We start from the raw sequence: 25,207 nt of genomic DNA on the forward strand, positions 1-25,207 counted from the left end.
ATGCTCTGTAGAGTAATAGCATTTGGGGACATGACAGGTTCCCTTTAAAGAATATCAATGCTTTGTTGTCTATGATTTCTATCGAGTCTGTACTCTGGGCTGTGTGTGCATTCAGAAAGGATATCCAAGTTAATAGCACTCCAAATTACTATCCTGCCACCTTACTGAAAGTGCGGCTATTGGGAGAAAATTAGCTTTATTTCTATTGGGTGCAGCCGGCTTTCAGTCATAAAGGCATAGCCGGTGAGGTTTCAGTCACCGCTCAGTATACTGTATCGATACTTTGATTGACAGCTTTATTTGCAGCACTACTGAACGAGGTGTTAAGCATACTCCCAAGGCATGCTTACAGCCAGTACTCACAATGCTAAGAGTGGTGATTGTAGCCTCTCCTGGCATGCCTCTATGGCTGAAAGCCGGCGGCTCCCGGGAGGAATAAATTTTATTTTCTCCCTGTTAGGTGGCTGAACAGCATTGTAATGCTATTTACCTGTATGTTAACCCCATATCTGCAGTTTAATAGCATTTGGAGACATTACAGGTTCCCCTTAAAAGTTCCCTATTTTAAATGAAGTAGTCCGCCTAGTCAAACATAAAACCATATACGCATCAGCGCCATTCCAAAAATGTCGGCATCGGATCAGTCAGAGTTAATGTGTCATTGTTATGCCATATGATCCCTGCAGCCATTCGATGGCCATTATTGGGCTACTTCTTCAGAAGAAGAATGTCGAACAAGCAATAGACATGAGCCACGAGAGTCCCAGGAGCCACAAGAGTCCCAGTAGACCCGGAGCCAAAATCATTGGAACGATGCAGGTGCTGAAGTGATGACTTCACTAAATCATGGATTTCCAGGTGGTTGTCTTGTAAGGAGGTGGCGGGAACCTCGCGTGCCTCATTCCCTGGACGCTGTTCGCATGATTACAGGCGGCACCTCATTGTTCATTAATGTGAAATGTAATGTTTATGTACTGCAAAGTCATGTATCTGCCATGTACTGTGTATATGTTTAGGATTAGGGATAGAAGTTAGCATAGAGTATAGTGGGGTTAGAATAGAAGGAGCACATTGGAGAATAGGATAGATAATAGTGTTAGTTTAGGTACAGCCAGCAAGGGGTTATTCAGCGGGGAGGAGTTAGAGCAGAGCAGCACAGAGCAGAGAAGTATAGACAGACACGTCCTGATTAGAGGGAGAAGCCCGTGCAGCCTGCCCAGGGCAAGTTGTGTGAGAAGAAGTCGAGCAGACAGGAGCTGGCTGTGGGGATAAGTCTGCTACAGCAGTAAGGGGCCCCAAGTGGAGAATAGTGTAGTTGGGCACCAGCTCAACAGGACGATCCCCAGGAAGGATCCGGGGCGGGAGCAGCTGAGATGATGTTCCCGGGACCTTTCCCAATTGGAACTGGACAAGGGGCTGACAGGGAGCTTGAACGGATGGCAGGGAAAACTAAGGCAAGGACAGAACAGAATCTGACTAGAGGTACAGTCGTGAACACCAGGAGGCATGAAGAGAAATTACAGACGAAATAGAGTCTGCCCGGAAGGCAGGGAAAGTACAGGATACGTGGCTCTTTGTGAATTGTGCTGCCAAGTTGTTGACTGCCCTTTTGATAAGTATAGTCGAACTGTTGGAAAAAAAACTATGATTCCAAAGTGTTTTGTGAAGCTGGGAAGTCAGGAGCCGGAGTGCCAGAACTGGAAGGAACTCTGACAGTAACCATAAGCTATTTGCACACGGTGCGGATTCTGCTGCGGATCCGCAGCGGATTTGGCCCTGCGGATTTGCAGCAGAACTGCATGTGATGTACAGTAGCATTCTTTTCTATGTAAAACAAAATCCGCAGTGCACATGCTGCGTTTTTTTCCACGCAGATTTGGTGTGGAATGAAAAAAGCATCATGTCACTTCTTTTGTGCGCTTTTGCTGCAGTTTTCCACCTGCTCCAGTCTAGAAATCCGCAGGTGGAAAACCGCACAAAACATGCATTCATTCTCTCTCTCTCTATCTCTCTCATCCGCACTGCCAAAACGCACTAGAACCTGCTTCAAATCCGCTTTACAAATGCTAGAAAACCGCAGGAAAAATACATCTGTTTTACCCTGCGGATTCTGCCAAGACATGCGGATTCTCTGCAAAAAAAGCCGACTATTCCGCAACATTTGCACACACCCTTAGGGTATGTGCACACGTTGCAGAAAATTTCTGTACAAAAACCTGAATCCCTTCCCAGAAACCGCACCTATTTTTCCGCGGCGGTTTTTGCACGGTTTTGATGAGTTTTTGATGCGTTTTTTACCGCAGCGGTTTCTAAAAGCATGGGAGAAGCCTAAACCGCAGAAAAAAACGCAAAATTAATGTGCATGCTGCGTTTTTTACCGCGATGCGGTTTTTTCGCGGTAAAAAACGCATCAATGTGCACAGAAAGTGCAAAATGCATAGAAATGAATGGGAAGCTTATTTTTAGCGGTTTTATAGCGGTTTTATAGTGAAAACCGCGTTAAAAACCGCTAAAAAAAATGCTGTGTGTGAACACAGCCTAAGGGTTCTGCTGCGCGTGCTGCACATGCAGCAAAAAGGACATTGTGTTTTATCTGTGGGGCGCCAGGGTGTGGGAACCATACAGCCTGTTACCACAACTACCACACTGGCTGCCTTACAGTCTTGGTAGTGAATAACCCTTTTAAGCTTTCTGAAGATATTGATATTGTGCTTAATTATTCCTGGGAGAGGATAATAACTTGTATACCTTGGTGTTGACTGAGCATGTGTAACCCTATTATTTCAGGATCTGCTGAGCTGGCTTTATAAGTAAGAAAATGTGATAAATGAAAGGACTTGTCTAAACATAAAAAACATTGATACTGAAGGCGACGCCCCGAGATATCAAACCTGAAAGATCTCATCTGATACCAGGTAACTAAACAGATCTTTAATGCTAATGTAATAGTTATAAATGTTGTAAATATATTACATGGGGGAAGTGCTGAGCCTCGTGGATGTCACATTATGTGACAGCCTGGAAATTTTAATGAAGAATTAGATGATATGATGGGAGTTGTGGAGTGATGCAGTTCTTTGGGATTGTATCATACAAAATTAGATAGAGTGACTTCTGATTGGCTTATCCCGTGATAGTAAAACCTGCAAAAGACCAAATGAGCAAAAACCCTGCTGTAACTAAATAAGTAAAAGCAAAAGTGCATCTAACTAACACAGAGTTTTTAGTAATACTGTTTTTGATCAAAAGTAGCATGAAAGCCATCCCACCACGACGCGGAAACTCTGTTCGGGATAGTCCTACACTGTCTAATATTAAAAACCTTGCCTTGTGTCAAAGTTGACCTCCATGTGTGAACAAGGGCAGACAAAAGGACTGGGTCCCAAACAGTAGACACCAGTCTGGGGAAGCCTTATATACAATTTCCAGCTCAGGAGAGGGAGGCCACACCCCAGATTGCACAGAATGCAAAAATACAAAAAAAACACAAAAATTTCGCTTGGTTTGAGTTGATACACATGCAGCATATAAATGCATGTTGACATTGGCCATAAAACATAAAACCTGCAAAAGACTAAATAAGCAAAAACCCTGCTGTAACTAAATAAGTAAAAGCAAAAGTGCATCTAAATAATACAGAGTTTTTAGTAACATAGTAACATAGTTTTGAAGGCTGAAGGAAGACCTTATGTCCATCTAGTTCAGCCTATTTTTAGTGCAGCTGTTCTGCATTGTTGATCCTGGGGAAGGCAAAAAACCCACAGAGTAGAAGCCAATTTTCTCCATAGGGAAAAAAATTCCTTCCCCTAAGCTGGGTCAACCATCTACCTATAATATTCTGTTATTCGTAATACTGTTTTTTAATCCCGTGATAGTGTCTGCTGAGCTGCTTACATCTAAGCCTAAGTGGGTATTCCCATACCTCGAACTTACATATATGGCATATGCCATAAGTTACCGAAATAGGAATAACCCTTTAAGGTTCCTGAAAAGCTTAGATCTCCTTCAACTGTCCCAAAAATGAAAAGACTCGTTTCGGCTGAGGTTTCATATGTCCTCAATGGGTAAAAAGGAGAAAAGGCCCCGTTACACGCTTCAATGTCCCAGCGATCCTACCAACGATCCGACGTTGTTGGGATCGCTGGGACATAGTTAGCTGATCGCTGGTGAGCTGTCACATAGACAGACCCACCAGCGATCAGGACCAGCGAGCAAGCTGGTATCCAAGCTAAACAGCTGGTATCTAAGAGTCGTGCGGCTCTTAGATACCCGCTGTTTACATTGGAAACCAGCTCCCAGCGTCACTGATCGTTGGTCTCTCGATGTCACACGCAGCGATGCGTGCTGGCTAGCGGGAGACCAACGATCAAAAAATGGTCCACGACGCTCGAGCGCGATCAGCGATACCCGGCAGGGGGGCCGGTCGCTGATACAGGTCACACACAGAGATGTCACTGGCGAGATCGTTGTGGCGTCACAAAATCAGCGATCTCGCTGGCGATCTCGCTGTGTGTGACGGGGCCTAAAGCTGCTGTCAGACACCACTCAAGGTGACTTTTCTGCAATGGAAACAAAAGGATCAGGCCTTAAAATGCCCAATCAGTGTCAACATGAATCTAAAGCCACCATCCAGTTTAAATAGCCATCTGATTGTTGCCTGACTCTCCCATTGACAGGAGCGCTTAAGGCCTCTTCACATTTAGCGATGCACCAGCGATCTCGACAACGATACGACCCGGTCAGGATCGCTGGTGCACCGCTAAATGGTCACTAGTGAGCTGCCACACAGGCAGATCTCACAGCGATGCAGCAGCGATACAGCGGTCGTTACTTACCTTTTAGATGAGGCGATCCTGACGTCCTCCCGCCCACGTCCACGCATCGCTCGTCAGTGCCAGCAGGAAGCGCCCAACGAGAAATGGAGCTGCGCGATCTCGCGCAATCAGCGACAGACAGCGAGGGAGCCGGTCGGAGGTAAGTATCACACATAGCGATATCGCTAGCGATATCGCTGCTGCGTCACCAAATCGGTGATGCTTTAGCTATATTGCTAGCGATATCGCTATGTGTAAAACCCCCTTTACTCTATCGAGAGTTCCTGTGTTTTCTACAGACACGCTGCCAGACATCTATGGTGGCTTATCTCTTAGAGAATAAAAATATTAGCAGTCTGAAATCGGACACGTCAGATCTTTATCTCCCCACCATCATCTGTTGGAAGAGAGTCAGGGGCCCCCATACGCATTGATAGCAGTGGGTTCAGATAATATGCTGATAACAGAGGGTCAATCCAATGCTGGTTTAATGCAGACCTGTGCCAAGTGCTGCCCACAAGTTACATCCAGTCCTTTGGCCGTTCCTATCAGACTTGTAGACAAGGAAAGCCAAAGGGCTGGAAACTGCAGCTGTCCTCTGCTCAAAATCTCCACGATGGTATTCTGTCCCCGGGGCCTGTGGCTCTGTGAGATGCTGGATCTCTTCACCTTACTTACATTTGGCAACGGTCACAGATAGCTTAACTCAGCTGCTGGCACACATGTTATGAAGAATCCAGAAGAGACTTTGATATCTTTAAGAATTCTTGTTGAATGCATACAAACAGCAGCAGGTAAAAAAGACTTTCTTCAGACAAGCTGAAAGCACATATGCCTCTAATGAAGCCAAGATGGAGACTAAGAAACAGGAGGAAAAAGAAGGAAGTGACATCACACCCAGAAGAGAGAGACAGAAGGGACAAACTTGATGGAAAGGGAGAATTTCAGCTGTGCAAAGCACAGGAAAACATAGCAACAATAAACAATATGAGAGACTGCAATACGGCATGTAAAATGCACAGGACAGTCTGTAAAATGTCTAATTCATGGGACATAACACTCTCCATCTGAAATCTATAGATTTCATAATTTTTATAATGTCCTCTGGAGATGTCACTGTAGACCTGAAAAACAAAGGGAAAACAAGCATGCAAGTAATAACAACAACAGTTGTAGTCCAATTGGCATGGTCCAACCTTTAGTTGGAGGCATGAAGTCCTCAACAGCGGAATAGACCGAGTCCAAACGTAAACCCATCTTCAGATTGGGGAAGCCGCAACGTGCAAACATTTCCACCAACCCAATAATCCGCTAGAGAAAGTTCAATGTTAGAATGTTCTAACACAGCTGGAGGAATATACGGCGGTAGGCTCCCTGCCGTGAGCTGTGTCCATAAACAACAACTTTCATGTGATGTCCTCCTTCAGCAATCCGTGATGATCGATCACTGGGTCCAATTCAAACAGAGACCATATTATTCTTGTTGCACACATCGGATGATGAATTGCTCGGCATGTCTGATATCAGCAACGGTAGGGTGTTCTCTACACATATGCCAGCCACAACACTCTGATGTCTTGTTCCCGACAAAGGACTGGGTGATGTGAATAAGACGAGCTATGGCCCGCACGACAGCTGACCATCTTGAGAAGCATTCAAAGCGGAGAGATCTCAGTTTCAATTTTGGCGACACAGAAGTGTAGTGAGTAGAAATGATTGGTCTGATCTCTTTGTCAGACTCTGGTTCCACCAGCTCGTAAATGTTCTTGGAGTCCCTTGAACTGGAATCCTCATACAGGAGCCTTGGATGTGACACCCATATGTTGTCATTGAGTTTAGACACGGCGGTGAGTCTCATCCCTCGGTTAGCTGGATCCATGTCAGTAGAGACGTAGTACCACTGGTCAGGGGTAGAAAAGCTTCTGATACGATCTACTCTATTGCTGACGTAGACATAAAATTGTTTTGTTTGGTTATAGATGTAACCAAATACTACTTTACTGTCTGTGTAGAAGGTAAATGAATCAATAGCTATGTCCATTTCTTCCTTTATAGCTTCAGCTAACTCCACTGCCAGAACGGCGGCACAAAGTTCGAGTCTTGGAACAAAGTGAGCAGGTTTCGGGGCTAGTTTTGCCTTACCGAGGATGAATCCACAATGCACCTTGTTACCTTCTTCTAAAGTCTTCAGGTAGGCCAAAGCAGCTATAGCCTCTGTAGAAGGGTCGGAGAAAATGTGGACTTCTCTTCTGATGGTGGCTGAAAGGGTGCCTGGGGAATAACAACGTGGGACTTGGAAATGCTATAAGACCTTCAGAGACTTCTTCCACGCCTCCCACCTTTGTTGTTTCTGGGATGATAGCGGAGTGTCCCAATCCGTACTCTCGGCGGTCAACTGTCTCAACAGTATCTTGCCTTGAATGGTGATTGGTGCAATAAACTCGAGAGGATCATTGATGCTGTTCACAACAGATAGGACTCCTCATTTAGTAAAAGGTTTCTCGCAAGCTGACACCTGGAAAGTGAATGTGTCCTGCTTAATATCTCAAAGCAGACCGAGGCTGTGTTGCGTGGGAGGAACGTCAGAACCCAGAACAAGATCTCTTACACCAGCAGCGTGATCCTCAGATGGAAATGCTTTCATTACCTTTTCACTGTTGGAGATGATTTTGTGGAGTCTAAGGTTCGCTGTTGACAGCATTTCCTGAGTCCTAGAGAGCAGATAGTCTCTTCACTTGTGGGAAGAGACTTAAGCCCATCATCTATGCAGAAGTTTCTTTCCACAAATAGACGAGCATCAGACCCATACTCTCTCTCACCTTCCCGTGCTGTCCGTCTTAGTCCATAGATGGCCACTGCAGGAGAGAGGCTGCTCCTGAAGACGAGCACCTTCATCCTGTAGTCTATGACTTTGTTGCGGACGTCGTTGTCTTTGTGCCATAGGAATCTGAGGTAGTTTCTGCTGTCTTCTCTCATGGTAAAGCAATGAAACATTTGTTGAATGTCGGCCATTACTGAGACAGATTCTAGTCTGAAGCGAATCAGTACTCCTATAAGGCTGTTGTTTAGATTAGGCCCAGTGAGGAGCCGGCTATTTAGGGAGATGCCTTCATACTGAGCACTGGAGTCAAACACTGCTCTAATTTGGTCGGGTTTGCGAAGATGGTAGACACCAAAGGATGGAAGAGACCAGCATTCTTCAGCTTCTTTTAGCGGGGGTGCGGGTTCCGCGTGACCTCTATCGAAGATATTCTGCATGAAGTCGACAAAATGTTTCTCCATCTCTGGCCTTCTCTTTAAGGTGTGTTTTAGGGATGAAAACCTTGCCGTTGCTTGTTGCAGATTATCAGGTAACCTTGTTCTTGGAGAACGAAAAGGTAAAGGTGCTACCCAGCTATTTGAATCGTCTTGGGTGAATTCCTTTTCCATAATCTTTATAAATTCTTTGTCCTCCCTTGCAGGTGCTAGCTGGTTGTCTTTTCTTGTAGAGTTGAACACTGTTGACCCGAGGTCATCATTACCGGATAGGAATATGTTCGTGTCGTCAGAGGTTTCTTTCTTCCATTGTTGTCGCTTATCTTCTTTTTCACCCAGTAATGATGTGGGCATGGTTTAAAGTAAACGCTGCGACCATTTGGTAGGACGTGAGTTTTAAATGAGGAAATCCTCGTGGGTCTCTTCATCTTTCCTATACAGACATTGCCTGTGATAACCCAGCCTATGTCTAGGCGTTGAGCAAAAGGAGCGTCGTGTGGCCCGTTGATTTGCTGACGTACCTTGTGTAATCCCAGAATGTCTCTGCCAAGCAGGATCAGGATGTTTGTGCTGTTGTCGAGAGCTGGTATCTTGCCTGCCAAAGTCCTTAGATGAGGGTGATGGAGCGCAGCCTCTGGAGTTGGAATTTCCTCTCTGTTGGACAGTATCTGGTTGCATCCGACCAGACTGGGTAAGGGTATCTCCACATTGTTCTCAAGAGAAGACACCATGAGTCCATTGGCTCTTCTCCCAGTGACCTCTGTAACACCGCTGCAGGTGCCTAGGGTGTAGGGTTGAGAGTTTCCCTTTAAATCAAACATGTCAAAGACCGCTGACCTAGCAAGTGACCGGTTGCTCTGATCGTCCAGGATAACATACACCCTCGCGGTTTTCTCTGGCCGACCCTTGGGATACACATTCACCAGGCATATCTTCGCACACGACTTGTCCCAGAGGCCTCCTCCGCAGACTTCTGTGCATGAAGAAGATACTGAGATAGAACTCACTGTTTGAACAGCATCCTCCCCGCCTTGCCTTGTGGTGGGGGAAGGCGTAAGCTGTGTAGTGTTAGTGAGGAGCATGTGCAAGTGCTCCATCCATCCCAATCTGTCACACTCCAAACACTTAATAGATATTTTACAGTCCTTAGCAAAGTGTTCAGTAGAAGCGCAGCACCTGTAACATATCCCAAAGTTCTTCAGAAGCTCTTTGCGTTCCTGGAGTGGTTTCTTTCTGAAGCCGATGCACTTCTTTAAGGGATAAGGTTTCTTGTGAATGGGACACATACGATTAGGATTCTCAACCTTCTCACCTTTGTCGCTCTTATGATACTGAAGGTGTGGGAAGAACATCAGTCTTCTTGACGGACATTGGAACTCGGCGGTTCCTGTAGTTAAGACGTGGACTGTCGTGTTTAGGAGATGAAACAGGGTCGCTGTGTTCTCCATAGGAAAAACTTGGATCGGTCTTACACTCTGCAATATTTTCGATGAACTAACAGAAGTAGGAAAATGGAGAGAAGGAGATTTGGTTTTCCCTTTTGTATTTTGATCCAAGCATGGCCCACTTATTTTGGATATTGGACGGCAGCTTGGAAACTATTGAGGTTACCCCATGAGTAGTTTCCAGGTAGCTGAGGCCAGGAAGGTACGGGTCTGCTTTGGCCAGCTGAAGCTCTAGCAGGAGGTCGCTGAGCACTTGGAACCTTGTACTGTCCTTATTAGATACCTTTGGAAAATCATCTAGTCGCTTGAACAGGGCCTTTTCTATGGCCTCAGGACTGCCATAGCTTCTTTCTAGCCTCTTCCATGCAGCAGTGAGACTCGCGATGGGATTACTGATGTGGACGGATTTAAGTCTCTTGACCCAATCCGTGGATTGTGGCCCAAGCCACCTGATTAGCAGGTCTAGCTCTTCAGCGGCAGTGATGCTGAGGTCACTGATTGTGGTTTTAAAGGTACACTTCCAACCCCTGTAATTCTCAGGCTTATTGTCAAATTTTGTAAGACCGGTCTTAGTTAGATCACACCGAATCATGTACCTTACAAAGCCAGTCATATCAGCATTCTCCAATTTTGGAAGGACTGATGCTGGCTGAGTAGCATTGTTCATACAGTCTGTGCTTTTACCTGGCAATGCAGGTACATATGGGGCAGCGTAGGTGTTCAGTCTATTAACTGGCTTAATCGGCTTAGTTTCTGCCACACATGGGACTGGAATTGGATGACTGACCGGAGTGTGGTGACTTGCCTGCATATTGGCCTGCACGTATGTTTCTGAGTATAAGATTTGGTGAGGTGCAGGTTTCCTTTACATTTCGGTGCACAGAGGAGGATCAGGATGCAAGGTTGGCAGCGTATTGTACTGAACTTGGGTGCAGGATGCGGGTAAACACTCTGTGTTCTGTTATCTCAGTGAAGCATCAGTGCGGTCAGGAAGGATTGCAGGAGCAGGGGTAGCGCTGTAATGGCTTCGTACATAGTCTCTAGTACGCTTAAGAGGGTCTTCAGTATCAAAATCAATTAAGCTGATGCTGTCTCTTTGGCTCCCACTGATGGTGATATAGAAGAGTTAATGGTTTGTCTTTATACACCTTTAACTCCCTTTAATTCTTCAATTGCCTTTTGCCTTTCATTGCTACGTTTTTATTCTGATGACACAGCAGACTATAAGTCTCTGCTTCAAGGAGACTATACTCGTTGTCATATATGTTCTCAATAGTCAGCAATAACATGTTCTGGGTACATTGTAAACAAGGTATGACCCTGTGTTACGGTGGGGGGCTACATGAGCTACATAGAGTTGCATATTGTTGTAAATGGTATAAAAGATTGCCTTGTGTTTCATTACGTCAGATAAGGTTATTTGCCCACGACGTGTGTGTGTGCAGTCTTCAAGCGCTTGTAAATTAAGGGCGTAAACTCCTAATTTGGCCTCACTGGTGATCTGGCAGACCTGACTTTGGTCAGAACAAAAACAGCTTTGACAGTTTTTGCACCCGAACGCGGGACCATGGAAACCAGCCTATTCGGAATCCGTATGTGGGAGCTTACTGGGAGGTTGAACATGCAAAATCCAGCAGCTGCAGCAGGTGAGAAAATTTTATTCTTGCATTGGTTTTGCATTGGCAATCTTTCTCTGAATCTCTACATATCTCTGGGTAAGGCTGTACAACACGGTTCAAAAGAACCTACATCACCAGTTAGCAGTGAGTATGTCCGTACGAGAGTTGAATAATAGAGTAATAAGATAATAATTATAATTATCATCTGTATTATCTGTCAATCTGTTCTGGCAATATACTAATATACTAACTAATACAATGGCTTGTTCCAGGACCTTTAACCTTGCTATGGCTATGGCGTGCTCGCGATCCTTCTCTAGGGCCTCTATTTTCATCTCAGTTTTCTTTTGAGCGAAGGCAGCTTGCATTTTAGTGGCCTCGGCTTCTGCACCTTCTTTTACGAGTTGTTCGCTGAGGGTTGAGGATTTTGAAGAGCATGACTTAGATGATCGCTTTGACTGTTTGGCTGAGCCAGAAATACAAGATGACATCTCAGCTATTAGCGCATTTCTTGCCTTTGTCTTGACTTTTAGATCGCGCACCATGCTTTCTCTCTCAGTTAAGTTGTTGGATAGCTTGCAGCTCTTTGCAGGTAACTAATGGGTTAAGTCTCTTTAACACTGATATGTACTGGTCTGCTATTTTTGCATAACATTGAAAATCTGAACACAGTTGTGCAAGGGTTCCCTCTGGTGGTCGTTGGAGAGAAGCAGGCTGAGACAGGCTGTCTATATGACTCAGCAGTTTTTGCCATAGCTCTGCTATAGCACGGAGAAGATCATGTTTACTGGATTCTAGATTCTCCCTTACTTTCCATGTTGGCTTAGTGGGACGTCTAGCCTTCTCACTAAATGGTGGATCGAGTTCTATGCACTCTTCCTCTAACAATGGGTCTGGCAGAGACCGTGTAGTCATTCCTTCAGCCATCCTGATTCACAGCGAGAAGGGGAGCTGTATAGTCTCTTATATACAGAGAGCGGATGCTCTGCAGGAAGTTCTGTAGCTTTATAGAAGCTGTGGGTGGCTTTACAGATGAATCTGGTCAGTCTTTTTTACTATTCTGTCCCCGGGGCCTGTGGCTGCAAATATGGCTCTGTGAGATGCTGGATCTCTTCACCTTACTTACAATTGGCGACGGTCACAGATAGCTCAACTCAGCTGCCGGCACACATGTAATGAAGAATCCAGAAGAGTCTTTGATTTCTTTAAGAATTCTTGTTGAATGCATACAAACAGCAGCAGATAAAAAAGACTTTCTTCAGATAAGCTGAAAGCACATATGCCTCTAATGAAGCCAAGATGGAGACTAAGACACAGGAGAAAAAAGAACTAAGTGACATCACACCCAGAAGAGGGAGACAGGGAGACAGAAGGGACAAACTTGATGGAAAGGGAGGATTTCAGTTATGCAAAACACAGGAACATATAGCAACAATAAACAATATGAGAGCCTGCAATACAGCATGTAAAATGCACAGGCCAGTCTGTAAAATGTCTCATTCATGGGACATAACAGATGGACAGGAAACTCTCGACACCTTCTTCCTTCATTTACCCTGTGCTATTGAGTCTCTGCTCAAAGTGCGCAATGTCATCACTAAATTGTGCCAGCTGTGCCGAGATTCAGTACACAGTGTACAGTACTGAACATCATATTGGAGGGAACAAGGTGAGGTGAGTAGTTTTTTTATTTTAATTATCAAGTCAGTAATTGTGTGGTTGAAATGTGGGTGCATTCATACTGTGTGAGGGGCCATAACACGTGTGAAGCGCTGTCTGTGGTGACATAATACTGTGTGGGGGCATCATACTTGTGTTTTGGCTGTGGGGACATAATATTTTTGTGGAGGCATCATACTGTGTGAGAGGGGCTGTGGGGGTATCAGTCTGTATGTGTGGGGGCGACTCTAGGTGAATCATAGTGTCGGGGGGCTGTAGAGGAATCAAACTGTGGGTATCAAGCTGTGGGACGTGAATGGCATCATACTTGGTATGGGGGTGGGGGGAGACTGGGACATCATGCTACGAGTTATGTATGTGGGGGCTATAGATGCTGCATTCTTTGGGTGGGGGGCTGTGAGACATCATACTTTGTGTGAGTGGAGTTGTTGATCCAAGTACAACTATACTTATTAAATATACTTAATATAATAATATACTTTATACACTTACGGTATATGCTGAGTAAAAAGAGTAGTATGATTTATAAGCTTTATAAAAAGCAATAAAGTATATGGTTTTGATTTGCTGCCACTGGTAAGAATACATTGCAATAAGCCCAGTGGCGTAACTACAAAGTTATGGGCCCCGGTGCAAACTTTCAAATGGGTCCCCCCACCCCGGGCTGCCGCTAGGAATTTTGTGGCCCCATACTGGCAAAGTTTTCGGGGCCCCCTTGAGACTCCGCCCAGGCTCCACCCCTCCACATGGTATATAGCACATCCCCACATGGTATATAGCCCCTCCACACATGGTATATAGTACATCCCCACATGGTATATAGCACATCCCCACATGGTATACAGTATAGCACATCCCCACATGGTATAGAGCCAAGCCCCACGTGGTATATAACATAGCACATCCCCACATGGTATATAGCACATCCCTACATGGTATATAGCCCAGCCACACATGGTATACAGCCCAGCCACACATGGTATATAGTACATCCCCACATGGTATATAAATAGCCCAGCCCTGCCAGTGCCACACAGCCGTACATTACCTCACTGCAGCATCAGGCACTGGTGGGTGAACGGACGTCTCCGGTCCCCTCCGCACAGAGCAGCGCTCTCACCCCCCTCCGGTCCATATGTGCAGAGCAGCACTTTCACGGTCACCCCTCTCCGATCCCCTCCGCACAGAGCAGCGCTCTCACCCATCTCCAGTCCCCCCTGCGCAGAGCAGCGCTCTCACCCCTCTCCGGTCCATATGTGCAGTGCAGATCAGCACTCTCACCCCTCTCCGGTCCATATATGCAGTGCAGAGCAGCGTTCTCACCCCTCTCCGGTCCCCCCTGCACAGAGCAGCACTCTCACCACTCTCTGGTCCATATGTGCAGAGCAGCGCTCTCACCCCTCTCTGGTCCCCTCCGCGCAGAGCAGCGTTCTGTGTAAGTTATTTCCAGCCAGAACTCACCGTAAGAGCTGGGAATCATATGAGAGTCATGATGGAGTCTTGAGGATCCGTTCTCAGATGTTGGAATACGAATCACATGACATACCAGGTAAGAAGCCGCACTCACCAGTCAGATAAGAAGCCGCTCTGAGCCGCCAGCACCGTACATGTCACAAGGTGAGGAGGAGCCAATCTGAGCACTTTGCAGCACTCCGCTCAGCCGCTCACACACTGAAGCAGTGGGGCTAAAGGATCTATGTGTACACGCCTCTCTCCGCATCACGTGACCAGTGACTGCATAATATATTCAAATCAATCCTCCCCCAGTCCTCCATGTAACTAGAGGACCTGCGGTGACACCTCCCTGCTGCGGGTCACATGGTTGGATCACGTGGGTCCTAGTCCTCTTTCTCCTTCACTATTGGTGGACAGACAGACGGGCCCCCCTAAGCAACCGGGCCCCGCCGCAGCTGCGACCCCTGCGACTGCTATAATTACGCACCATGAACGAGTAGAATACCCGCGGCTTCGCTCTCGGGAAATATGTTAAATTGTTGGTTATAGTAGCTAAAGTAAAAATTTCAGTGTCACCCTGAAATTGACATTTTCAGAGTGCTACAGTAAAAAAAAATTTCCACTTTAAATTTTTATTATTTTGACATTTTACTAATTTGTCAGTCACAACTGTTTTCCTCTAAGCACTTTTACTTTCACCTTCACATTTCTCCATTATACTACTGCGTAGTATTCTCTTCCTGTGGGTGGAGAGGGTGCATGCAAAATTTCACCCAATTTGGGCGAGAACTCGTGATAATATATATGAATCTAATGAAAATGTAGAATCCCTGTGGGTAGAGATAAGGGGAGGGAGGGAAAAATAATAAATTACTGATAGGGGTTTGTTATAAGTCTCCAAAAATAATGGAAGCAACAGAGAATAACCTCATAAAGCAGATAGATGAAGCAGCGACTCAAGGAGAAGTCATTATTATAGGGGACTTCAACTACCCTGAAATACATTGGGGAACCGAAACCTGCAGTTCCAGCAAAGGTAATGGGTTTCTGACAACTATGAGAGACAATTACCTTTCACAACTGGTTCAGGACCCAACAAGAGGGGGGGCACTTCTAGACCTAATATTAACCAACAGGCCAGACCGCATATCAAATATAAGAGTTGGGGGTCACTTGGGTAATAGTGATCACAAATTAATAAGTTTTCATGTATCCTTTAATAAGATGTGGAGTAGAGGGGTTACAAGGACACTAAACTTCAGGAAGGCAAATTTCCAACGGATGAGAGATGATCTTGATGCAATTAACTGGGACAATATCCTGAGACATAAAAATACACAAAGAAAATGGGAGACGTTTATTAGCATCCTGAATAGGACCTGTGCACAATATATACCGTATGGGAATAAACATGCGAGAAATAGGAGGAAACCGCTATGGCTAAATAGAGCTGTAAGGGGTGCAATAAGATAAAAATAAAGCATTTAGAGAATTAAAGCAAGTAGGTAGTGATGAGGCATTAAATAAATACAGAAAATTAAATAAATTCTGTAAAAAGCTAATCAAGACAGCAAAGATTGAGACAGAGAGACTCATTGCCAGAGAAGGTAAAAATAATCCCAAAATATTCTTTAACTACATAAATAGTAAGAAGCTAAAAAATGATAGTGTTGGCCCCCTTAAAAATAGTCTGGGTGAAATGGTGGATGAGGATGAAGAAAAAGTCAATATGCTAAATGACTTTTTTTCAACAGTATTTACACAAAAAAATCCCATTACGGATAACATGATCAGGGATAAAATTCTCCATTAAATGTCACCTGCTTAACCCAGCAGGAAGTACAGCGGCGTCTAAAAATCACTAAAATTGACAAATCCCCGGGCCCAGATGGGATACACCCCCGAGTACTGCAGGAATTAAGCACAGTCATAGATAGACCATTATTTTTAATCTTTAAAGATTCCGTAATAACAGGGTCTGTACCACAGGACTGGCGTATGGCAAATGTGGTGCCAATATTCAAAAAGGGGACAAAAACTGAACTTGGAAATTATAGGCCAGTGAGCTTAACCTCTATTGTGGATAAAATCCTGGAGGGTTTTCTAAGAGATACTATACTGGAGTATCTGGAGAAGAATAACCTCATGACCCAATATCAATATCAACATGGGTTTACAAAGGACCGTTCCTGTCAGACTAATCTGATTAAGCTTTTATGAAGAGGTAAGTTCAGGACTGGACCAAGGGAATGCAGTGGATGTGGTGTACATGGACTTTTCAAAAGCTTTTGATACGGTGCCACACAAAAGGTTGATACATAAAATGAGAACAATGGGGATAGGGGAAAATATATGTAAGTGGGTTAAGAGCTGGCTCAGGGATAGGAAACAAAGGGTGGTTATTAATGGAGCACACTCGGACTGGGTCACGGTTGGCAGTGGGGTACCACAGGGGTCAGTTTTGGGCCCGCTTCTTTTTAACATATTTATTAATGACCTTGTAGGGGGGATAGAGAGTAGAATTTCAATATTTGCAGATGACACTAAACTCTGCAGGGTAATCAATACAAAGGAGGACAATTTTATATTACGGGAGGATTTATGTAAACTAGAAGCTTGGGCTGATAAATGGCAAATGATCTTCAATGGGGATAAATGTAAGGTCATGCACTTGGTGTCACTGGGGCTTAGTTCCACTAAGGCTGTAATACCCGGGGCCCCTGTGATGTCCCTATAACTAGGGGAAACCCTGTCTGACCCTCAACCCAGGGTTTTTGCTGATGGTGCAAATGCCTGAGCCTCCAACCTTTCCTTGTCTCCTGCTCAGCCCTGCACTTGACAGACAGGGAGAACTTAAACTGCACTGCGCCGCACACACAAAGGAATATACAGTAATGTGAACAGGGCACAACCAAACACAAATAGGGGAAGAAGAAAGGATAATGACGGATCATACACCACCAGATACGAATCTCTCTCTCTGCAACACCTCCACTCCAGACCGGAACCACTTGGTATGAAACACAAGCTATAATCGGCGACGCCCATAGGCCAGCAGGACTATTTAAAGACCGTGGGCGTGACTAACCATCCAACCTGGTCTCCAGCAGGATTAACCCCCGAGAGCCTGAAGATCAAGCCGGCGCCACTGAGGCTATAGTGGCTGGAGGTAGAACTACCTCTGCCTGCCGGATGCTGTGGTGTGAACAGCGTCCGACATGACATTACCCCGTCTTCTACGAGGGTCCTCCGGACCCTCAAGACTCATAGGACCCGGCTTGTCCGGATGACGACGGTGAAAAGAACTGACCAGCCGATCCGCATGTATGTCTGAGGCTGGAACCCAAGACCTCTCCTCCGGACCATACCCCCGCCAGTGCACCAAATACTGAAGAGTACGGCGTACTACTCGAGAGTCCACTACCTTGGCGACCTCAAACTCTAAATCGCCATCCACCATGACTGGAGGTGGCATAGGCGTCGTGTCCACCAAGCCTACCACCTTTTTCAATAAAGCCCTGTGAAACACGTTGTGTATCTTGTACACCGCAGGAAGTTCCAACCGATAAGCCACTGGGTTAATGATGGCAGAAATCCTAAAAGGCCCAATAAACCTTGGACCCAGTTTTAAAGATGGAATTTTGAGTTTTATGTTCTTCGTAGCTAACCACACCCATTCACCCACACACAGGTCCGGACCTGGCACGCGTCTACTGTCAGCCACCCGTTTGTACCTGGCACTCATGCTCAGCAAACGCTGTTTCACCCGCTTCCAGACTGATGACAATTGGGCTCCTAGCTGATCCTCCTCCGGGACACCCCCCGAGTCACCCTGACGTAAGGTACAAAACTGAGGATGTTGACCGTACACACAAAAGAATGGAGACTCTCCCGATGACTCTTGGCGGTGATTATTTAACGCGAATTCAGCCAGAGGAAGGAAAGTAGACCACTCCTCCTGGTTGTCGGACACAAAGCATCGTAAATACTGTTCTAGATTTTGGTTAATGCGCTCAGTTTGTCCATTAGACTGTGGATGAAATGCCGATGAATGTGACAACTTGATCCCCAAACGTGAGCAAAAAGCTTTCCAAAACCTCGCCACAAATTGCGTACCCCTATCAGATACTATGTCCGACGGTACTCCGTGGAGTCTGACCACCTCCTTCACAAATACCTGAGCCAACGTCTTAGCATTGGGCAATGAAGACAACGCCACAAAATGCGCCATCTTAGAAAAACGGTCAACCACCACCAGGATGACCGTGTTCCCCACTGAGGCTGGCAAGTCAGTGATGAAATCCATGGAAATTTCTGTCCATGGCCTATTGGGTACCCCCAGAGACTGTAGCGTGCCAGCAGGACGGGTACGGGGTGACTTAGCCCTAGCCCACGTGATGCAAGCTGCCACGTATGAGACCACGTCCTGCCGGATTTTGGACCACCAGAAACGACGCGATACCAGCTCTAAGGTGCCCCTTACCCCTGGATGACCAGCCAGTACCGAGTCGTGGTGTTCCTTCAACACCTTAAGCCGAAGATGCAGGGGTACAAATGATTTGTTGGCGGGAAGTCCTGGTGGTACCTCCTCTTGGGCCTCGGCAATCTCCGCCTCTACCTCTGTCGTGAGAGCCGAGACCACTACCCCTTTCTGGAGGATGGGTACCAGCTCTTCCCGAGGTTCTCCCCCCGGAAAACACCTAGACAAAGCATCCGCCTTGGTGTTTTTAGCCCCGGGACGGTAAGTCACAAGAAAATTGAAACGAGTAAAAAACAATGCCCAGCGAGCCTGCCTAGGAGACAGACGCTTGGCCGACTCAAGATAGAGCAGATTCTTATGGTCGGTGATGACTGTGACCTGGTGAGCCGCCCCCTCCAAGAAGTGTCACCATTCCTCAAAAGCCAGTTTGATGGCCAACAACTCCCTGTTGCCGATATCATAATTCCGTTCGGCCGGCGACAGCTTCTTGGAGAAGTAGGCGCATGGATGCATCTCGCTCAAGGACGAGCCTTGAGACAATACTGCCCCCACTCCCACCTCCGACGCATCAACCTCCACCACAAAAGATTTAGACACGTCTGGTTGCACCAGAATGGGGGCTGAAGCAAAACTATTCTTCAGACGCTCAAATGCACGTATAGCCACCTCAGGCCAGTTCGCCAGATCGGCACCCTTTTTTGTCATGTCCGTGAGCGGTTTGGCGATAGTCGAAAAGTGTTTTATAAATTTCCTATAATAATTCGCAAACCCAAGGAACCGCTGGAGTGCTTTCAGACTCTCCGGCCTCTCCCATTGCAGCACCGCTTGCACCTTAGCGGTGTCCATTTTAAACCCGGCTGCGGACACAATATATCCCAAAAAGGGCAACTCCTGGACAAAAAATAAACATTTTTCCAGCTTAGCATAGAGCTGGTTCTCCCGGAGCAACTGTAACACCTGCCTGACATGCTCCAAATGAGTGTCCCGATCGCTAGAATAAATGAGGATATCATCCAGGTATACAATCACAAATCTCCCCAGGACATGAGCAAATACATCATTAATAAAATGTTGGAAAACGGCAGGCGCGGTGGTCAACCCAAACGGCATAACCAGACTCTCAAAATGACCCTCAGGAGTGTTAAACGCCGTCTTCCACTCATCCCCCTGACGGACCCTTATGAGGTTATACGCCCCCCCTGAGGTCCAGCTTGGAAAACCATTTCGCCCCCGCTACCTGGTTGAACAAATCCGGGATTAACGGCATTGGGTAGGGATCACGGATAGTAATCTGGTTTAACTCTCGGAAATCCAGACACGGGCGTAACCCCCCATCTTTCTTCTTAATGAAGAAAAACCCCGCAGCTACAGGCGAGGATGAAGGCCGGATGTGTCCTTTGCTCAGACTCTCCGCGATGTAGTCTTTCAGAGCTTGTCTCTCAGGACCAGAAATATTAAACATCCTGGCCTTAGGTAATTTGGCCCCGGGTTTTAACCTAATCGCACAGTCATAGGCTCTATGTGGAGGCAGTTCTGAGCAACCCTTCTCAGAGAAAACATCCGCGAAATCCTGCAAAGCCTCCGGCAGGCTGGGCGTCACGGCGGATACACATGTGGCCAAGCAATTGTCTTGGCAGAAACCACTCCATTGTACTATGTCCTGAGTTTTCCAATCAATTACCGGGTTGTGCCTGGACAACCATGCAAAACCCAGGACCATTTGTGCTGGGAGATTACGGAGGACCCTACATGTAACCGACTCAGAATGTAGGACCCCAATGTGGAGTTTCACCTCAGCCACAAACTCCGTAATCTCCCCTTGAGGGAGGGGAACAGCATTAATGGTCACCACCTGTATGGGGTGAGGAAGTCTTTCGATCTTAAACCCGGCGGTGTGTGCAAACTCCTCATCTATGAGATTGGTGGCGGAACCGCTATCCACAAACACTGATATTGGTAGCTCTCTGCCCGCGATAATAACCTTGGCAGAGAGCATACATTGAGGTACCATCATGGAGGATATGCATACGCTCAGTTGGGTCTCCTCCATACCCTCTGAGCTTAACAGTTTTCCGCCGATGTGACCCTCTTAGGTAGTACCGGGCAAACGTTAACATAATGACCACTTTTACCACTGTAGAAACATGCTCCGGGCTTCCGGAAGCCCGGAGCGCGACGCTTAACCTGTGCCACGCCAGCAATCTGCATAGGTTCAGGGAACTCATCTACTTCAACCACAGTTGCACCTCTGCTTTCCCCCAGAGGTAGCGTCTCCTGTGCCCCCTGACAAAAACGGCGATCAATACGTATCACCAAACTCATGGCAGACTCCAACGATGCCGGAGTCTCATACATCAGGAGGGCTTGTTTAACCCTCCCTGATACCCCATGAATAAACTGGCTCCGCAGTGCTGGGTCATTCTACTGTGTGTCTACGGCCCAGCGGCGAAATTCCGAACAATAGTCCTCTGCCAAGCGCTCCCCCTGGCGGAGGGCGCGGATTTTACATTCCGCTAGAGCCAGTCGGTCAGGATCATCGTAAATGAGCCCGAGGGCAGAAAAAACATTATCCACAGAATGAAATGTAGCAGAGTCAGCTGGTAAGGAAAATGCCCATGCTTGGGGGTCACCACTCAGTAATGACAACACAAGCCCTACCCGCTGGGCCTCATTACCTGAGGAGATGGGCCGCATGCGGAAGTATAACTTGCAAGCCTCCCGAAATACGACAAATTTGCTGCGATCCCCTTAAAATCTTTCTGGAAGCGGAAACTTTGGCTCTGCACCGATACCTGTAGATGCCGTTTGCACCTTCGCTACTACCAGGCCCTGCTGCTGAACTGCCCCTTTCAACTCAGAGACCTGTATGGACAGCGCCGCCAACTGGCGGGTTATGGAATCTAATGGATCCATGGACTCCTGAAAACATGTAGGCCGATTATAATATCACGGGGGCTTAGTTCCACTAAGGCTGTAATACCCGGGGCCCCTGTGATGTCCCTATAACTAGGGGAAACCCTGTCTGACCCTCAACCCAGGGTTTTTGCTGATGGTGCAAATGCCTGAGCCTCCAACCTTTCCTTGTCTCCTGCTCAGCCCTGCACTTAACCCTCCACCCTCCACCCAGTGAGGAGTCACACCACCAAAGCCCCTACACAAATTATGACAGACAGGGAGAACTTAAACTGCACTGCGCCGCACACACACAGGAATATACAGTAATGTGAACAGGGCACAACTAAACACAAATAGGGGAAGAAGAAAGGATAACGACGGATCATACACCACCAGATACGAATCTCTCTCTCTGCAACACCTCCACTCCAGACCGGAACCACTTGGTATGAAACACAAGCTATAATCGGCGACGCCCATAGGCCAGCATGACTATTTAAAGACCGTGGGCGTGACTAACCATCCAGCCTGGTCTCCAGCAGGATTAACCCCTAAGAGCCTGAAGATCAAGCCGGCGCCACTGAGGCTATAGTGGCTGGAGGTAGAACTACCTCTGCCTGCCGGATGCTGTGGTGTGAACAGCGTCCGACATGACACTTGGGTAGAACGAACAAGATGTATAATTATGTCTTTAATTGTAAAACACTGGGCAAAACTGTCACTGAAAAAGACCTGGGTGTATAGGGCCTAACTTTGGAGGCCCCAATCTCATGACAGGGGGGGGGATGCTAACGAGATGTACCTTGTGCAGTTTTCTGCTCCTGTGGGTGGAGAGGGGGCATGCCGAATTTCACCCAAATCGGACGAGAACTGTGGATTTGTATAGAGCAGACTACTACAGATTTTGAGTTTTATATATATACTGTAGATAATATGCAGAATTAGGTTCGTCCTTCCACAAAACTCTTGTTGCCCCTTGATAAAATGAATTGCCCAACCCTGGTTTATTCTCACTGCACAATCAGTAACAATACTGAAAAGAAGAAAGAATTGGAAGTATTTAAAGAGACCAGAGTGGATGGACACAGAACTTTAACACTTGTTAAAAAGGGGAAACAAATGTACGGTATATAAGGTATATTTAATGGAAAGAGGAGGTCTATCTAAAGAAGAATATAATGCTATCTGCAGGGAATGCAGGACAAGTGTTAGAAGAGCTAAAGCCAGTAATGAAGTGAAGCTTGCAAGGGAGACGAAAAGCAATAAAAATGGATTTTGGAGGTATGTCAAAAGCAAGAGAAAAGTCAATGATACTATAGGGTATTTACAGGAGGAAAATGGTAAAGTGGTCAAAAGTGATGTTGAGAAGGCAAAACTTTTAAATTCCTATTTTGCATCTATGTTCTCTAAGAAAGCAATTGTATCATCAACTGATCTTCATGGTGCTATCGAAGAATTGGAAGAATCCACTATATCCACTATATCCATAAACAGAAAGATGGTGAGGTAACACTTAAATTAATTTAAAGGGGATCTGTAGCCCCTGGGATGTTTTTAAGCTATTAATATGGGCATACAGGTGATAGAATTGTTGAAATAGTCAAAGCTGTATGCTTCATTGCTGCGGTCTTGTTGTTGAAAAATCATCTTTGAATTCTATATGTTAATGAGTTCTTCCAGGCCCCACAGATTGTAGTGCCTAAAAGAAAACTCTGCCTTCGTTGACCATTGGCGTACCACCCCTCTCCCATCAGTGTCACAGTGCCCTGTGACAAGCACTGGTGACCCCGGAATCCCGAGACTGCGCCTTACAATAGCACGATTATGCACAGGTTTTCCACCCGTCTATGGGCATTGGCTTCATTGTTCTTCTGTGCAGGTGCCGGTGAGTCACTGCTACTTCAGTACTGTGGCTTGATGGCGCCTGCGCTGAAGAACAATGAGGCCAATGCCCATAGAAAGGCGGAAAAGGATGGCATAATCGTGGTATTACAGGGCAGAGGCGCAGGATTTCAAAGCCCATTGGAGAAGGGAAAATCTTGTCCCTATCTTCAAAAAAAAAGTCGATTGAGCCAGGAAATTACTGGCCAGTGAGCCTTACTTAGGCTAGTTTCACACTAGCGTTCTGAGGCGCGGTGCAGGGCCGCCGCTAAGCTCCGCCCCATGCTGCGCCCTCTCCGGTCAGCTCCTCCTATGGGCGCATGACACTGCATGAGACCTGCGTCCCCTATATTTAGCGTTGGGTACCCAGACCGTGCGCTGATGCACTTTCGCCGGTGCATGCACCCTTTTGGCGCTGCGCCGACGTGCGCCAAACGCACCCTGTTGCATTTTGATGCGCTCGGCGCAGCGCCAAAAGGGCACATGTGCTGGCAAAAGCGCACCAGCGCACGGCCTGCATACCCAACGCTAAATATAGGGGACGCAGGTCGCATGCAGCGTCATGCGCCCATAGGAGGAGCTGACCAGAGGGGGCGTCGCAGAGTGGAAGCTTAGTGGCGGCCCTGCGCGCTGCACCTCAGAGCGCTAGTGTGAAACTAGCCTTATATACCAGGAAAGATCTTTGAACAAATTAATATTCATTATACAGCATGTATGTAAGTACTTGAATAAGAGTACAGTAATTAGCCAGAGTCAGCATGGGTTTACAGCAAACAAGTAATTCCAGACTAATTTTAATTTCCTTCTATGATGGAATCATTGACTGGGTGGATAGGGGAAATGCAGTAGATGTAGTATATATGTTCAGCAAAGCATTTAATAAAGTATCTCATACTATCCTTACTGAAAAAATGACCAAGCATGAGAGTGACAAGGCTATGGTTAGGTGGATTCATAACTGGCTCAGTGATCATACTCAAAGAGTGGTAATAAATGGTTGTACATTAAATTAGAAGAGTGTTTCAAATATGGTACGATAGGGCTCTATCCTGGCCCCAGTGTTGGTCAATCTTTTTATAAATGATCTAGATAAGGGAACTGAAGGTAACCTAATCAAATTTGCAGATTATCTAGAGAAGCTTGAACAATGGGCAATGACTAATGGAATGTTATTTAACAGGGCGAAATACAAGACATCTGGGTGAGAGAAATGAAAATTACATCCACAGAATAGGAGAAACAGAACCAAGCAACCGGACATATGAAAAATATTTGTGTATACTAATAGATCACAGACTGCACATGAGTCAACAGTGTGATGCAGCAGAAAAAAAGCAAGCACAGTTCTTTGATGTATTAAGAGAAGCATAGAGACTAGATAACGCGAAGTAATTATCCCCCTCTACTCCTCCTTGGTCAGTCCTCATCTGGAATACTGTGTCCAATACTGGGCACCACATTTTAAAATAGATATTGATAAATTGGAGCAAGTTCAGAGAAGATCTACCAGGATGGTGAGCGGACTGCAAAGTAAGTCTTACAAGGAACAATTAAAGGATCTGGGAATGTTTGGCTTGCAAAAAAGGAGACTTAATAGCCATCTACAAACATCTGAAGGGATGTCAAAGTATTTGATGGATCACCCTTATTCTCATTTCCACATGGAAATATGAGAGGCAATGG

The 25,207-nt window shown here is 46.2% G+C and overlaps 1 protein-coding gene across 6 annotated transcripts in view; it reads left to right on the top strand.

The window, feature by feature from the left end:
• The first annotated feature begins 742 nt into the window (after window positions 1-742).
• Window positions 743-25,207, top strand: part of LOC141056360 (uncharacterized) — a 66,440-nt gene continuing 41,975 nt past the window's right edge. For 2 of the 6 annotated variants that reach the window (XM_073553113.1, XM_073553118.1), the window contains exons 1-2: window positions 1,242-1,482; window positions 2,788-2,915. The gene's annotated coding sequence lies outside the window, so the exon portion shown is untranslated. Of the gene's footprint in view, window positions 961-1,241; window positions 1,483-2,787; window positions 2,916-6,869; window positions 7,006-25,207 lie in introns of those variants that run through there. The other 4 variants (XM_073553115.1, XM_073553117.1, XM_073553116.1 and 1 more) reach the window with 4 other exon arrangements.

Source organism: Dendrobates tinctorius, unplaced genomic scaffold (assembly GCF_039654945.1).
Source record: "Dendrobates tinctorius isolate UK_male_01 unplaced genomic scaffold, ASM3965494v1 ptg000197l, whole genome shotgun sequence".
Classification (NCBI taxonomy): domain Eukaryota; kingdom Metazoa; phylum Chordata; class Amphibia; order Anura; family Dendrobatidae; genus Dendrobates; species Dendrobates tinctorius.